The sequence below is a fragment of the Dermacentor variabilis genome, chromosome 7, assembly GCF_050947875.1.
Source record: "Dermacentor variabilis isolate Ectoservices chromosome 7, ASM5094787v1, whole genome shotgun sequence".
NCBI lineage: Eukaryota > Metazoa > Arthropoda > Arachnida > Ixodida > Ixodidae > Dermacentor > Dermacentor variabilis.
In genome coordinates, this window is record NC_134574.1 from 118,212,786 (window position 1) to 118,227,112 (window position 14,327).

A 14,327-nucleotide genomic window follows, 5' to 3' on the forward strand; every position below is an offset into this window, starting at 1 on the left:
CAACCAGCCGCCAGCGACAACAACCGCACCTGACGTCATTCTACTAACGTCTCAAACTAACATGTCGAGAATGACGAAGCCGTCTTTGACGAAGATAGGTCCTCCTATTGAAACATTGGCCATCCCTTCTGAGGTACCATATCCCTGTTTATAACCTTTATACCAAACCGGGCTACTCCATCTGCCAGCCCAAGTCTTGATTTTGGATGAACATACAGCTGGAAAATTCGAAGTATTTCCAAATTTTGTCTACGTAGGAAGTCCGCCGCAACTTTGTCATAATATTGCGTAGAAAAAGGCAGGCGAAGGTCTATGTGCGGAAATTTTTACGCCCACATGGCTTATCCGCTGAAAACAAACACCCCGCCAAATACATTTTCGCCATCGTCTTCACAAAGCTGTGATGCTTCCTCTTTCGAACAGCATTAGCGATTGTGCCGCATACAATAAAACTTCATTCCAAATTGAAATAAACAAAGAGCTAAGACGGGTCAAGTATTACACAATAGGCTTATTTCGGGACACTGTGCCATTTGAAGACCGCAGCTACACCAAAACAAACACGGGGCTCTTAACATTCGTATATGAAAAAGGTAGCTGTGACGCTTGCAACATCCAGCTTTCTTATGCATTCTTTCAGCTTCTTGCTTGCAGATATACACGCCACCCTGCCCTCTAAAATATAGGCAGAGGAGTATTCGGGTGTTCTTTTTTATCTGCACAATCGATGAGCAGTAGCTAGCGAGTTCGCAAGGCGTATTCACTTGGAACCAATTTTCATGAGTCCACCAGTTTCATGAGATTAATTTTCAGTGTGTCCGGCGAAATGTATTGGCGTTCCAGTTACGTTACTGCTTCAAAGCACAAAACAGCGTTTTCTTTAAAAGGTAAGCATACCAACAGTGAAGTTTTACTGCAACTTTGACGGTGCCTATTTCGTCCACTTTAACATTCCTAATGCTAACACATTAGAAAAAGAGACAGACAGGCTGTAAACAATACTGAGAGCTAAAAGATGGTACCAAAACTTTCCAAAGGGAGCACTTTAAAAATTGCGTCCGTATTTTGTGCACTGCAGCGACATCAACTTCCTTGTCATTGACTCTGCATGGGCAGCATCGTAAGTAAGGTTTTAGGCGTCTGTGCGAAACACTCTCAACTTTTGGCCACGACAATCTTCGAACAATATTACTTAGGAAAACACCGCGGTTACCTATGCTGATTAATGGCACACATCAAAATGTGTGCAAAACATATGCTGCTTCAATGCACATGACGGCGGCTATGTGAAGCGAAGCTTACGGACACCGTTAGTAAAATTCTGTGCAAATATAAATGTCAAGCCGGCAGTTTTGCTTACTTTCGTTGTTTACAACATGCAAACACGTGCAGTGCTCATGTTTATGCACCACAACGATCACAACTTAACAGTTATCTAATGTTTGTTTACGCGCTACTCTGATAACATGTTATCTTCAAGTGCATATTCAAAACCGCGCAGAACCCTTCTCAAGCTGATTTTCGACGCGGATTCTAAAGCATTGAATCAACACAGCGACACTACGTATTGCCACTGTCTAAACAAGTTATGTATGCGGCTTTTACTGCAGCAGGACCATTCTCTGTTGCTTCCATCAAAATACTCGACTACACCTAGCAGTGCCACCGTGAACCCTGTGCGTCGCCTCCAAAAATCACGGCACTCCAGGGCGTGCCAACGCTGAGAAGCGGGTCATGCGGCAACCGGGCTCCTTTCTCGCGCCTATTTCTCGAAACCCAGTGCGATTTAATGGTACTGCCGACTAGTTTGCGCATGGTATCCGAGACAACAAACGTCATGCGCCGGCGCCTGCAGACACCGGGAACTATTCCCTCGCTTGCTGCGCACTCAGCGGCTCAAAATCGGGGACCCAAGTTGGAGAGATGGAGATTTCACGCTATAGACAACACACGAATGAGGATCAGAGCTAAATTTTCAGTATTGTGCTACATCGAAATTGTTAAGCCCAGTTCACTGGCGTATAAAATTTGGAAAAGTAATTAAGGTGGCTCGGCTTTTCTCTAGAAGCAAAGGGGTACACAATTTCAGCGCTGTTGTTCCTAAGTGTGCGCGTATAAGATTATTTGGTACTGTGAATTTAGTTGCTGCATAGGCAATTATTTTCCCAGTAACTTCAAGATGCAATTAATTTAACATTAGTTGTAAGATGCAAAAGGTATTTTATCTCCAATGATTACCGACTTCCTTTACTCCCAAATGGTGGCTCAACCAAGAAGAATTTATTGTGACACGCCATAGGGCCACCACAAAACGCGTTTTGTATTATATGTATTGACGCATGCATTATGAGGCACTGACCACGCTGTGTCGTCTCCGCCTTCGGATCTTGCGCTGCTTTATACGGAGCCACACCGCAGCGGAGCCACTAGCCGAGCCACACCGAATGGTGTGGGAGCTATCTGTTTTGGTTCAACGAGTTTCGGCTTCGCCTCTGGCGTCTGGCAACTACGGGCGACCTCGGTACACCACCAGAGGGCGCACATAAAAGAAACATTGGATCATGTTATGCTGGAACGCGGGATGCAGACCAGAAGCTTCTGAAGGGAACAGAATCGCTTTCGGGGCTTCTGCCACGCAGTCATGTGTACCTATTATAATAAATCGTTAAACATTTGTATGTAACCGTATAATAATCGTTTACAGCTTTAAAACCGGATTCCTCAGCACAACAGCACAATGCTCTACTGATTCGGCCATGGAATGCCAAGTGACCGAAGTTGGTGGAAAAATAGAGACATAGACAAGAGATAGGCACCGCAAATCGCGTGAAGCATTCTGATAAATATATTCCCATTAAAGGCTCATGTTATTGTTACATAATCTGCGTAAGGGTTTCTTACATATTTGTTGCAATCCTGGGAAATAGATGAATAACAGGCTTTCTAAATTGAACATGGCACTGCAATATGGTTTTGTTCAAAATTTTAGGCACTAGACTGCCGAAATTATTTCGGCATTCTTAATGGACATAACCCTTTCAGGCGCTGTTGACACAATTGTGTACGCCAGGCTAACGCATCAACAGAAAAAGCATTGGTGAAAGCATTGACATTTAAAATATGTTGAACACATGTTGATACGTTTCGGATTGCAATTGTGTGGCAGGCTTCAATAAAATGGGCAAGGTATTTTAGTAGAATGAGTAAGAAGGTAGACAGGTAGACAGATGAGAATTTTGCTCTGTGTTAGTAAGTCGTTGTATGCAGCGAGTTCAGGGCTTTTTATGATTCCGAGGATTTAAGAAATGTGGTGAAAGTCAGTTTTCAAATAACAGAGTACATTCGCATCTCATAAGAGATGTTAACTATCGGAACATGACTCATAACTGCTAGTCGGCTTAGTTGGAACAGATTCATTATTTAAAAACTTTTTGCGCGCAAACAGAGAGGGACAAAGAAGAGGGCCAACACAAGGACGAGCGCTTCCTTGTCCGTCCATGTCCTTGTACGCTCGTCCTTGTGTTGCCCCTCTTCTTTGTCCCTGTCTGTTCGCGCACAAAAACTTTTCAAATAACGGAACATGACATTGTCGTGTATTAATGTGATGAAACGCTTTCCTTGAAAACGCGCATCTAATTTGGTGTCGCATATCTAAGAGACAGATATGTTTTGGTGTTCTGGCAATGACAGTGCACTTCTTTTACGAAGTGGTCTAGCAGCAAATGGCACAATAAAGACAGGAAATTTATATTCCTGATTGCCATATTGACAATTATACATTATACTCCGAAGCAATGCCGAACGTTCTCAATTCTTCAAAATTCGAAAATTCATAAAACGTGCAAGTTCCAAGTGCCCTGATTGTGAGTTCGATAAAAAAGTTCAAAGTAGAGTTCACACCAGGAACTCGAGGTAACTGTTACCTGCCGTAACAGGTGTTGGCCTGCGGCGCTTCCAAGATGGCGCGTGATATGCCACAGTGTTTGCGCCCCCTACTAAAGACAGCTTCATGTCAGCTGCGCCGACAACAGTTTCTTCAGCGTTTCAACAGGTTAGCAATGAAGAACCAGAACCTAAGTTCTTTTTTTTATTCAACGCATAGCACTCGATTTGTTAGCCTCTCCAAAATGACCAAAAATAGTGCTTAAAGTGAAACTGAAATCAATCATTAAAAAGATCCGTATTTATTCTACATACAGATGGGGAACTGTTGTGCAGGAAACGAAAGTTGTTGAATAAAAATACAGAAGAATAATATGGTCGTACATTTTCTAAGAATATCGTAAGCTTCAGCACAGCGTTCACTACACTTAAGACGATGAACTTCAAACTTCTGGTGTACAATAAGGGGAAGTGAGAATTAATTAGTAGTTATAGTCAGAAACTAAGGTGCGTATGTATGCGAAACCTAAAGAAAACGTAAGTGACCCCTCCTAATTTACGAAGCACTGTTGTGATAAAAACCCACGTCGGGTGGTCTTCGACAGTTTTGGGCCACAATACATTTTTTGTTGCACTTGAGTACGTGAAATTTTTCCTAGAGGCTCTTCTTTATCATAACTATGAGTATGTCGCTAGCTACTGAAAGTAGATTGCAACACTCCTTGCCCTCCACCCTGAAAATGCTAGACAAGCCAAAGGAGATAACTGAAGGCAGCCAAAGCTTTCTTGCTCAGACTCGTAACCGTTGACTCTCTTCTGTCGGCCTCTATATGAAGAGGTGTGGCAATTGTATTCCATTTTGACAGGCTTCCCAAATGAAATGTACCATTAATTTCGAATGACACATGACAACACTAAAATATATTTCGATCTCTATTGCTCGAAATACGCGATAATTTTAGGCACTCATTACCACCGTTATATATCAACATAAGGCAAAATGCATTGTAGAAAAAGCATTTCCAATCGCAGGACGATGTCCAAATGTTGGGCAAATTAACTAGAGCGGGAGCATACAGTACCATTTGTGCAAAACACCGAATAACCTCATGTCTCTTTCCATCTTGAAGGAGGATTCTATACCTGGACTGCACCTCGCCTTACCCCAGCTGTCAGGCCTACGAAACACACGGCTTTAGAGCTTCGGTTACTCCTACTGAACGTACCGTACGTGTTGGGAACACACTTTCCTGAGCACAGTTACCTTCCTTGAGGTAACTGGTTTGCTCAATGAGCTACTCCTAGTTATTATAGGATGAAAGATCTGCGCTGGAAGCTGTGGTAGCCTGGATACAAAGGTGAGTGTTCTCCACGAATGTTTCACATCAAAAGAGGGCATTCACGGGCTTGGTAGTGTAGCCATTTTCAGACTCTTGCAACACGAATAGATAGAACATATATGAACACTGTCGACGGAAACAAAACACAGGCGTACGTGATGTATGCTTGCGTCGTCGTCATCATCACAATTATCATCTGCTTGTTTATGTGCACCACAGGAAGGAAGCCTTTTGCAATGACTTACATTTACCCGTGTGTTTCGCCAGCTGGATGTGTCTCATGCAGGTAGTTTGCCTAATTTAATCAGACCACGTGGTTCACTGCCATTCTTGGCATGTATACCTATATTGGAATTTATTTGTTCATGTAGGTGCCATCTATATTTTTAGTGCGCAAAGGAAGCTTTATTCACGGCTCATATTTCAGCCCACGATACGCTGACATTCAACTTACTAGTTTTACAGTCCATTAAGGACTTTAAACATATGTCTCCTGCCAACGACCTTTTTTATTGTGCCCGTCGTGTCAACTTCTGTTCCATCGACATTCTCTCTATCATCTAAACATTTATGTAAAGCTATCTTATCAAGGAGATAACTGTTTTAGGGTATACCGCACATGGAGGGGATCAATATAAGAGAGTGGTATTCCTGGGGGCAACTACAAAGATTGTAGACCTAACATTACACCTAACATTCGTGCGCCTAACGTTACATATTGTATATACATTATATGTTATTTAGCTGCCGCGATGGCACCCTAGCGATGGCGTTGTGCGGCTGAGCGTACGGTCACTGGTTCGACCAGCGGCTGAGGCAGCCGCGTTTATGTGGGGCCGAAAGTAATATCACTGGTATGGCGTGCTTCAAGTGCACCTTAGACAGCGGCAAGTGATAAAAATTATTTGAAGCTGTATACAGCAGCGCCTCTCTTGACTCACGTTTTCATTTCGTGGCGTTAGACGCAGCAGTTTAATTGGTCTAAGTTGTCACGAACGTTGACAACTATCACAACGAACGTTCCTTGTGTGTTCCATTTCCCGAATTTCATGCGCTGGGTTTACTAAACGTTCTTCGTTTGGAGCTAGATGGAACGTAGAAATTCCTACAAATTTCCTAGCATTCAAGTTGTGGGACGCTGAGACAAACGTAGTTCTAACGAAGCGCAAAAGTTGCCCGGGCGGCTCAATAAAGTTCACCATGTGCGCACGATTGATGATAAAAATTTCTGAAACACACACCATAGTAACGGCGGATCACTTCCTGTAATATATGAACATTTTAATCGTGAGTACTCGATAATACTACTTTCTCGGGCCTATTTAACGCCTGCCTGGATCATTAAGGATACACTGCTTGGAGGTGTTTTGTTTCGAAGAATAAGGTCCCTATAACGCAATACTATCCGAATCTGTTTTTATTGAAATTTTCTGACGTCAAATTTGCATGGCCACCGATGCATGCATGGGGCAGTGTCCCGCAGCGTTGTCTGAGCAGACAAATCAAACGTGCTACTTGTATATAGGTCAATTTCGTTTTCTTTCAAAACGAATAACATTGCATACACTGAGCAGTTTTCTTTATCTGATGGGTTGACAAGAGGCGAGAACCACGCTCAAGTGGAAATGGTTTCGATTGGGCGGAGCCAGCGCCGTTAAAATAAGTAACCGGATGAAGAGCAAGGCGCTGGCGTGTGCGATTGGTCTGCTTCCCTTAGCAAGCTTAAGGTGGCTGGTTGAACATTGTGATGGCGTGCAATGAAAGGCAAATAATGCCGCTAAAAGGGATCATCAGGAAGGAAGAGGTGGTAGAACGATGTTGAATATGTGCCGAAAGGACTCGATAACGTGTTACTCCTACGGAAAAGAGGCTTATTGTACAAAAATAAAGCCACGCTCAGCGGTAGGTGCGAGTAGCGAGTGGCTTCTGTTTCTTTCGCAACTGCGCTGCCTCTGGCCATTCAGGAAAAAAAAATCAGCTTTGTTCGTCATAATAATGCACTTTTAGCTCAAACACGTTACTTTGATTCGGTGAGTACTCGCGGCTTTGCGGCGTCGTGACAGGCGAATTGGGCGCAGCCCGAAAACCGTTGGGCAATAGCAGACGGCTAATGACAAAAAGGCGTCAGGTAAGAAATTATTCATTACTTATCAGTGCCTACACGTCATATCATCTAGTGAGGTATCGCAGTTTTCATGACGCCGCGTGACAGACAGGCGAAGCAGGGAGTGGCCCAAAATTTGTTGAGCGATCATGGAGGACTCATTGAAGAATTGGAATACAAAAGCTTGGAATAGGGGTCGTATAACGTAAAACTATTCCAATATGTTTTTATTCCAATCTCCTGATGTCAAATTTGCGTAACCGCCGACGCAAGCATCGGGCGGTCATCCGCAGGGTTGTCTGAACAAACCAATCAAATGCTCCTGTCGTTCATAGGAGGTCACTTTTGTTTGCTTGAAAAACGAATAACATTGGCTGTAATGAGCGGCTTGTCTTACCTAATTGGCTCACAAGAGGCGACGAGTATGCTCGAGTTGAGGGGTATTCGACTGGGCGGAGCCACAGCGCTGAAAATCGATAACGGGGTGAAGATGGTGGTGGCGGCGTCTGCGATTGGTCCCCTTTCTCTTACTTATGTTGAATTCCAATGGCGGAGTCGGAGCATGTTTTTCTGCTCGTTTCGGAGCAAGTTTGTTCCAATGACAGAGTGAGGGCGGGAGTAAGGTGTTCCAATGAGAGAGTCGGGGTGGATTCAGAGCGGGAGTCACTCGGTGGAGCAGAAAAAGATGCTCCGTCAAAATCGGCGGAGTGGACCGGAACTCTGCGTGACGTATTTCCTTTACCACATTTGTCTGCTGGGAGGCGCCACCTGTCACGACTCGCGAGGAAGCAAAAGGTGCTGCGCGCTTGCCGAGATATCCATTCCGCACTTTTGAAACAACAACAGGTGAACGGCGCTGAAGAGACAAGTGAATGGTGCGGTGGTGCTGGGAGCAAACAGCGGAAGGAAATGACAACACGCGAGGCATCCTGGGTAACTCGGAGATAGAAGTTCCGCTTCCGCCTTGCTCCGGCGGCGCTGGTTGTGTTCCACTCGCGGATTTGGAGGAGTTGCTCTACTCCAGTGTCGAGTGTTGGCTCGCGGAGTCCGTCGGCTGCTCCAACTCCGCCATTGGAATTCAACATTAGCTAGCGGTGGCTCGTCAAGAATCGCGGCGGCATGCAATGGAAGCTTAAGAATCGCGCTAAAACGGATTCTCAGCAAAAAAGGGTTGGCAGTGCGAGGTAGTAAACGTTCCCAAAGGTCTATAAAACGTTACACAGCCACACAAAAAGCTTTATTACAGGCAAATAAAGCCATGCTCTACGGCGGGGGCGAGTAGCCAGTGCCGGAGCGATCAGCGCAAGCCATCTTTCATTCTTTTCGGAACGGGGCAGGCGGCAGCTATTCAGAAGGAAATTCAGTTTTGTTCTGCATATTAACGCATCTTTAACGTGTAGGCGTCACTTTGACGCGGTAGGTTTTTGCAGTTTTGTGACGTCGCGTGAGAGGCTTGTGAAGTGGGCGCAGCCCGAAAACTTTTCACCAATAGTCGAAGGCTAATGGCAAAAAGGCTTCGAATCAGAAATAAATATTTTTGTTTTGTTCGGTCAAATTGTGCGTAATCAGTGTGTACACGTCATATCAGATGTGGAGCTATCGCGGCTTTTGTGATTTCGCGTGACACACAGGTGAAGTGGGGGTGGTCCAAAAAAGTTTTAACCAGTGGCGGTGGGCTGATTGCAGAATAGTAATAGAAAAGTTTGGCATAGTTTTACGTTATAGCGCCCTAGCTTTACGTCAGAGCACCCTAGTTTTACATTTATGTTAAACAACTAGAACCACCCTAAAGTTAACTTCTTTTATGATGTAGACACGAGTGGGTCCTTGGCTCATTACTGTCAGTTTACATATTGTAAAGTTATGCCGATGCAACGCACACCTATGAATGTACGTGAAGCGGAATATTTGTAAAGCAATGTTGAAGGGCTTTAAATTTGCCATTTCATTGCTACGTGTTTGCCATAGAGAAATCGGACGCGCACGTACCTAGAGTCGCAGGTCCGTGCTACGCCTTTCGACGACTTTTATTTGGCCTTGCATATTTTTATTATTTTTGTTTATTCATAATGTAGCCCCCTTGATTCTTGGCCAGTCTCCCATGTTCAGTATGTGCCATTGCCGATATGTCATCATGGCCATCAACACAAGGTGATCATCTCAACGAGGTAGTTGACATTGGCCTCATAGAAATATACCTGCCATTGTGGACTTAATTATTGGACAAATAGAAATAGAAAGGCTACAAAGCACGAATTTCGCTCCTGGTGAGGTATATTGGTTTAAATGAGGATAATTAGGCATCACGTGTTTCATCACTGAGTAATTCTGCAGCAAACAAGGTCAGCAGCGCGAACGCCTACATGGATACTAAAGATAGTAACGCTGTAGTGAGAAAGAGTTATTCGTCAGGACAGCAGCAGCAGCACGCAGCCAGAAGCCATGGCCAGGAAAGTCGTAGAGAGCCCGTGATTAAAGCTTCGCTTCGTACTGGCGCTTTCGCCGATGTCTATAGGAAGTCGTCAAAGCTCACTTTTTAGGACACATGAAGAACCATACTCACGTCAATTAATAGTACCGCATTAAGGATTACTATATTTTACTTATACACGTGCATGAAAACATGAAACGTTTTCCGATGTGAGATGACATATTAATAAAGAAATGCCGACGCTAGATTTGCAAAGAATCTCGGAACTATGCATTGGGCACTCTACACCTACACAAGCGACGCTGTGGAAGAGTTATTACTCTTCACTTATTACTCTTAAGACATGTGCTTCTGCACGTGATATTATAATTGTTCATGTACAGGCTTTGACTATAGGACCTCCTTCGGTATATTAAGTACCTGTAGTATGACCCAACCTTTAATCATAAATTCAGATTCTGAAGGCTAGTGGGTCCAAGAAAGGTTACATAATTAGCATTATGACACAGAAGGAATCAGTATAGATAGGACGCGGGGTGCCGACGCTGCAGAACTCGCAATGAATGTTGTCTGCATAGCGCTAGAAACAGTTGCCAAAGAATTGTAAAAAAAATGTGCAACTAATGTGCAATGCAGGCGACCATGATCGATTTCGCGGCCAATATACTTGCAAGTGAGTGTTTAACACATGGGTCACAAAAAATTCTACCATTTCGTTCTGCACACCCTTTCACCTGTCTTGTAGAAGTACTATATCAATATATAAATAGTTTGGAACGCTTGGTTTACGCATATATCGCCATTCTCGTTTATAAAATTGCTTGACATGGTATATGTGTAGCTGATATATTGCAAGAAATGTGGCGTTCCACTTCTATAACAAAACCGTTTTATATCATGTGCGATTATGTCAGCCGGCCCGTTTGCCTTAGCGAAATCTATGGTCGGACTGGACAGGGCGTTTTACGTAACTTGAACCAAGCATTCTGAGCAAAGTGGTTAATGGCAGCTTAATGGAACCGAAGACATCAGGTTTGCTTTCATGTGGCACTTATTAGAGTATTCTTTTATATTCCGTTGAATTAGACAATTACCTGACATCAATTATGCATAATCTGTATTATTCATTTTACGGTCCAGTGTGCTTCGCTGCTTTGTAGAGGGAGTTCAGAAGCGACCGATCCAACTTGTTTTCTGGCAACCTCCACGCTATGCGGCGTTTTATTTTTTTTTACCTTTAAAGAAAGCATACCGAATGTGAAATAAGGCCACGTGACGGCGCTCATGCGCTCTCGTACTACAGCGCTCTCAACCGTGCGTCGAGTTTATCGCTTATCAGGGATGACGGCGCTTGCTTTCCGCGTACCGCCGCCAAAATGCTGACGCACTGTGAAGCCGATGCCAAGGGCCGCGGCCGCTCAATTCGCCACCGTCCGCGCACGCCGTTCTTTCGCCCGATGCGTGGTTGAGAGCGCTGCAATACGATAGCGCACGAGCGCACTCAATTGGGTTCATTTCATAATTTGCGGGCTTTCGCTAACCCCGGAAAATATCACCACGCAGCATGTACCTTGCAACAAAAAATTTGATCGGTTGTTTCCAAAAGGCAACTGCGCGCATTTGGTCCTAACCCCTTCTGGCTTACACGTTCGTGGAGGCGACCTATTCTTTGCCATTATTGTGCAGTAGTTGCAAGGAATATACAACGAATGTTCAGCTTTGAATAAATTGGACATTCCGATTTGCTGAAGTGCACATATTTCACTTCTGAGGGAAATGTATCGGTTCAGACGACCGCTTCGGTGAAGGCGCTACCTGTTTGACGGGGCGTTTGAAGTTGGGCATTTCGGTAGTAACTGCGGAATATTTCTTTTTCCTTGTTGTAATACTTGCACTCAATATTTAACCTGCCCATGTAATTCAAGCGGATGGTTCAATATTTTTAATGATGAAATGCAGCATGAGTCACTGCATAATAAATTTTTTTATTTACTTCATAATACTGTGAGCCTGTCTCAGGCTCTGACAGGAGTGGAATGTACAATAGGTGGTACAACAGGTTTGGTGTTCCGGAACATGAATGAAAAGATACATAACTTATATAAAGAATAGAATCAAAAAGTGTGCAGAGTTGTAGAAACATACAATTCATGACTCCTAATCAAGAAGGCTATGGCTACAACACCTTTACGAAAGCATTTTCAAAGAAAGATTCAACATTCGCAACAAAAACATCAACTGACACATCATTCACAATATGGCGGGGCAGGCTATTCCATAGTTCTATGGATCGAGGAAAAAAAGAAAATTTGAATAAATTACATCTAGCAGCAAATGGCCGTATGCACAAGTCGTGATTGGTTCTTTTGGAGCGGTGGTGAGGTTGCTTTAGGTATACGTCTTTAGTTATGTTGATGCAATCATGATATAACAGAAAAAGAAATTTCATGCATGCAGTTAGTCGTCGGCATTCTAACGTCGAGATGCTAGCCCTTTTACGGAGAAGTGTCACGCTATCGTAGCGGGAGTAACGGGAATAAATAAAACGGAGTGCTAGGCTTTGAATTCTTTCAAGTTTCGTTTTCAAGTAAGACTGATGGGGGTTCCAAACTATAGCGCTGTACTCCAGGATGGGTCTTACTAGAGTCATATAGGCGTTTAGTTTTACATGCGCTGGTGCAGCTGACAATTTTCGTCGGATAAATGCAAGTTGTCGGTATGCTTTTGTACATATGTTATCTACATGGGATTCCCAACTCAATTTTTCAGTAAACGTTACCCCCAAGTACTTTACTTCATTATTACGCGTCACAGCAGATCCTGATAAATGGTAAGTAAAATAGATGGGAGTTTTTTTCCTTGTTATGGTGACAGATGACGTTTTGCTTACATTTATTTTCATATCCCAAGTTTTACACCAAGAATCAATGTTAGTTAGTGTTAAGTGCAGATAATTTTGGTCATCTTGTGAACGAACGGTAGTGTACACAACGCAGTCGTCTGCAAATAATCTCAGTACAACATCTGGAGTGACACAGGAAAAAATGTCATTTATATAGACTAAAAAAAGTGTAGGTCCTAATACTGATCCCTGTGGAACACCAGAGCAAACGTCTAGGCTAATTGATTTGGCATTTTTTATTTCGACGTATTGAGTACGGCCCGAGAGGTAAGCTTCAATCCAGGAAACTATGTTTGAATTAATACCAATCATTTTAAGCTTCTCTATTAATTTACAATGTGGGACAGAATCAAAAGCCTTTGCAAAGTCTACGAACACTGCATCCACTTGCAAACCAGAGTTAATAGAAGCCGCGAAGTCATGTGTAATTTCAAGTAATTGCGTGACTGTTGATAGCCCCTTCCTAAATCCGTGCTGGTTTACATATAAAAGCTTGTTGCTTTCCAGGTAAGTTATGACTGCTTTATTAATTACATGCTCCATTAATTTGCAGCAAGAGCTAGTTAGTGATATAGGCCTGTACGTGCTTACCAAGAGCCTATTCCCATTTTTTTGAACACTGGGACCACTTTCGCACAAAGCCAGTCGGTGGGCACGGTTGCTGTTGCCATGGATGCGGAAAAAATTTTTTGAAGAAGGGGAGACAGCTGTTGCGCGTATCGTTTTAGAAAAGCATTGGGCAATCCGTCGGGCCCAGGCGATTTCTTTTCATCAAGCTGTATCAGTAAGTTAAGAATGCCGCATTCTGTTATGACAAGGTCAGGCATGCGGGAGTGGTATTCCGCTTGATTGAACTCTGATGTAGAAGCACGGGTGAACACAGACTGGAAATAGTGATTAAAGGCGTTCGCAATACAGTTTGCGTTATCCGTAATGGCTCCGTCTATTTCCATTTGGTCGATAGACGCCCCCGGTTTTGCCAGGTAACGCCAGAACTTTCTTGGCTCGTGTGTCATAAAATTGGTCAGCGTATTTGTGAAGAAATTGCTTCTTGCTGAAGAAATTTCTGCTGAAATTTCTGCTGAAATTTCTGAAATGAATATTTAAGTACTGTGTAGTTATGACGGGTCTGTATAAAATGCCCAGAGTCATTCTCATCCCCACTTGACTTGCTTTCTTTTTAGTCTCCAGCGCCTCGGCATAAAATTAGGTAAGCTTCACAAATTTATCGACAGTCGATCGTAATTCGTGACTGAAGGGGCGACAGTTACTATTAAAGATTTCGCATAATTTATCCGAGTTAATTAACGAATAAGTAAACAATAAAATATACTCTAAGGAGCGCCACATGACGCACACCGTATGGCGTTGGGTTCATTCAGCCGCGGCTAGTCACTTTGTTTAAATCCTTGATTCAAGTTACGCGAAACACCATGTACATTATACGATCCCGTTTGTTTACATCGCGATTGATTGTCTACAGAAGCACACATACGCTCCATTTTTCGGCCTAATGTGGTTCTATGTGGTGGTTTTCGAAAGAAAGCTTCCCCTTATCTTCACCAATCGGGGATCAACAAGCTGAGGATGAGGAGTCGGAATGTCGAGACCATGGTAGATAATTTTCATTATTGTCAAATTAGCTTTCCTGTGAGACAGCTTGCCAAA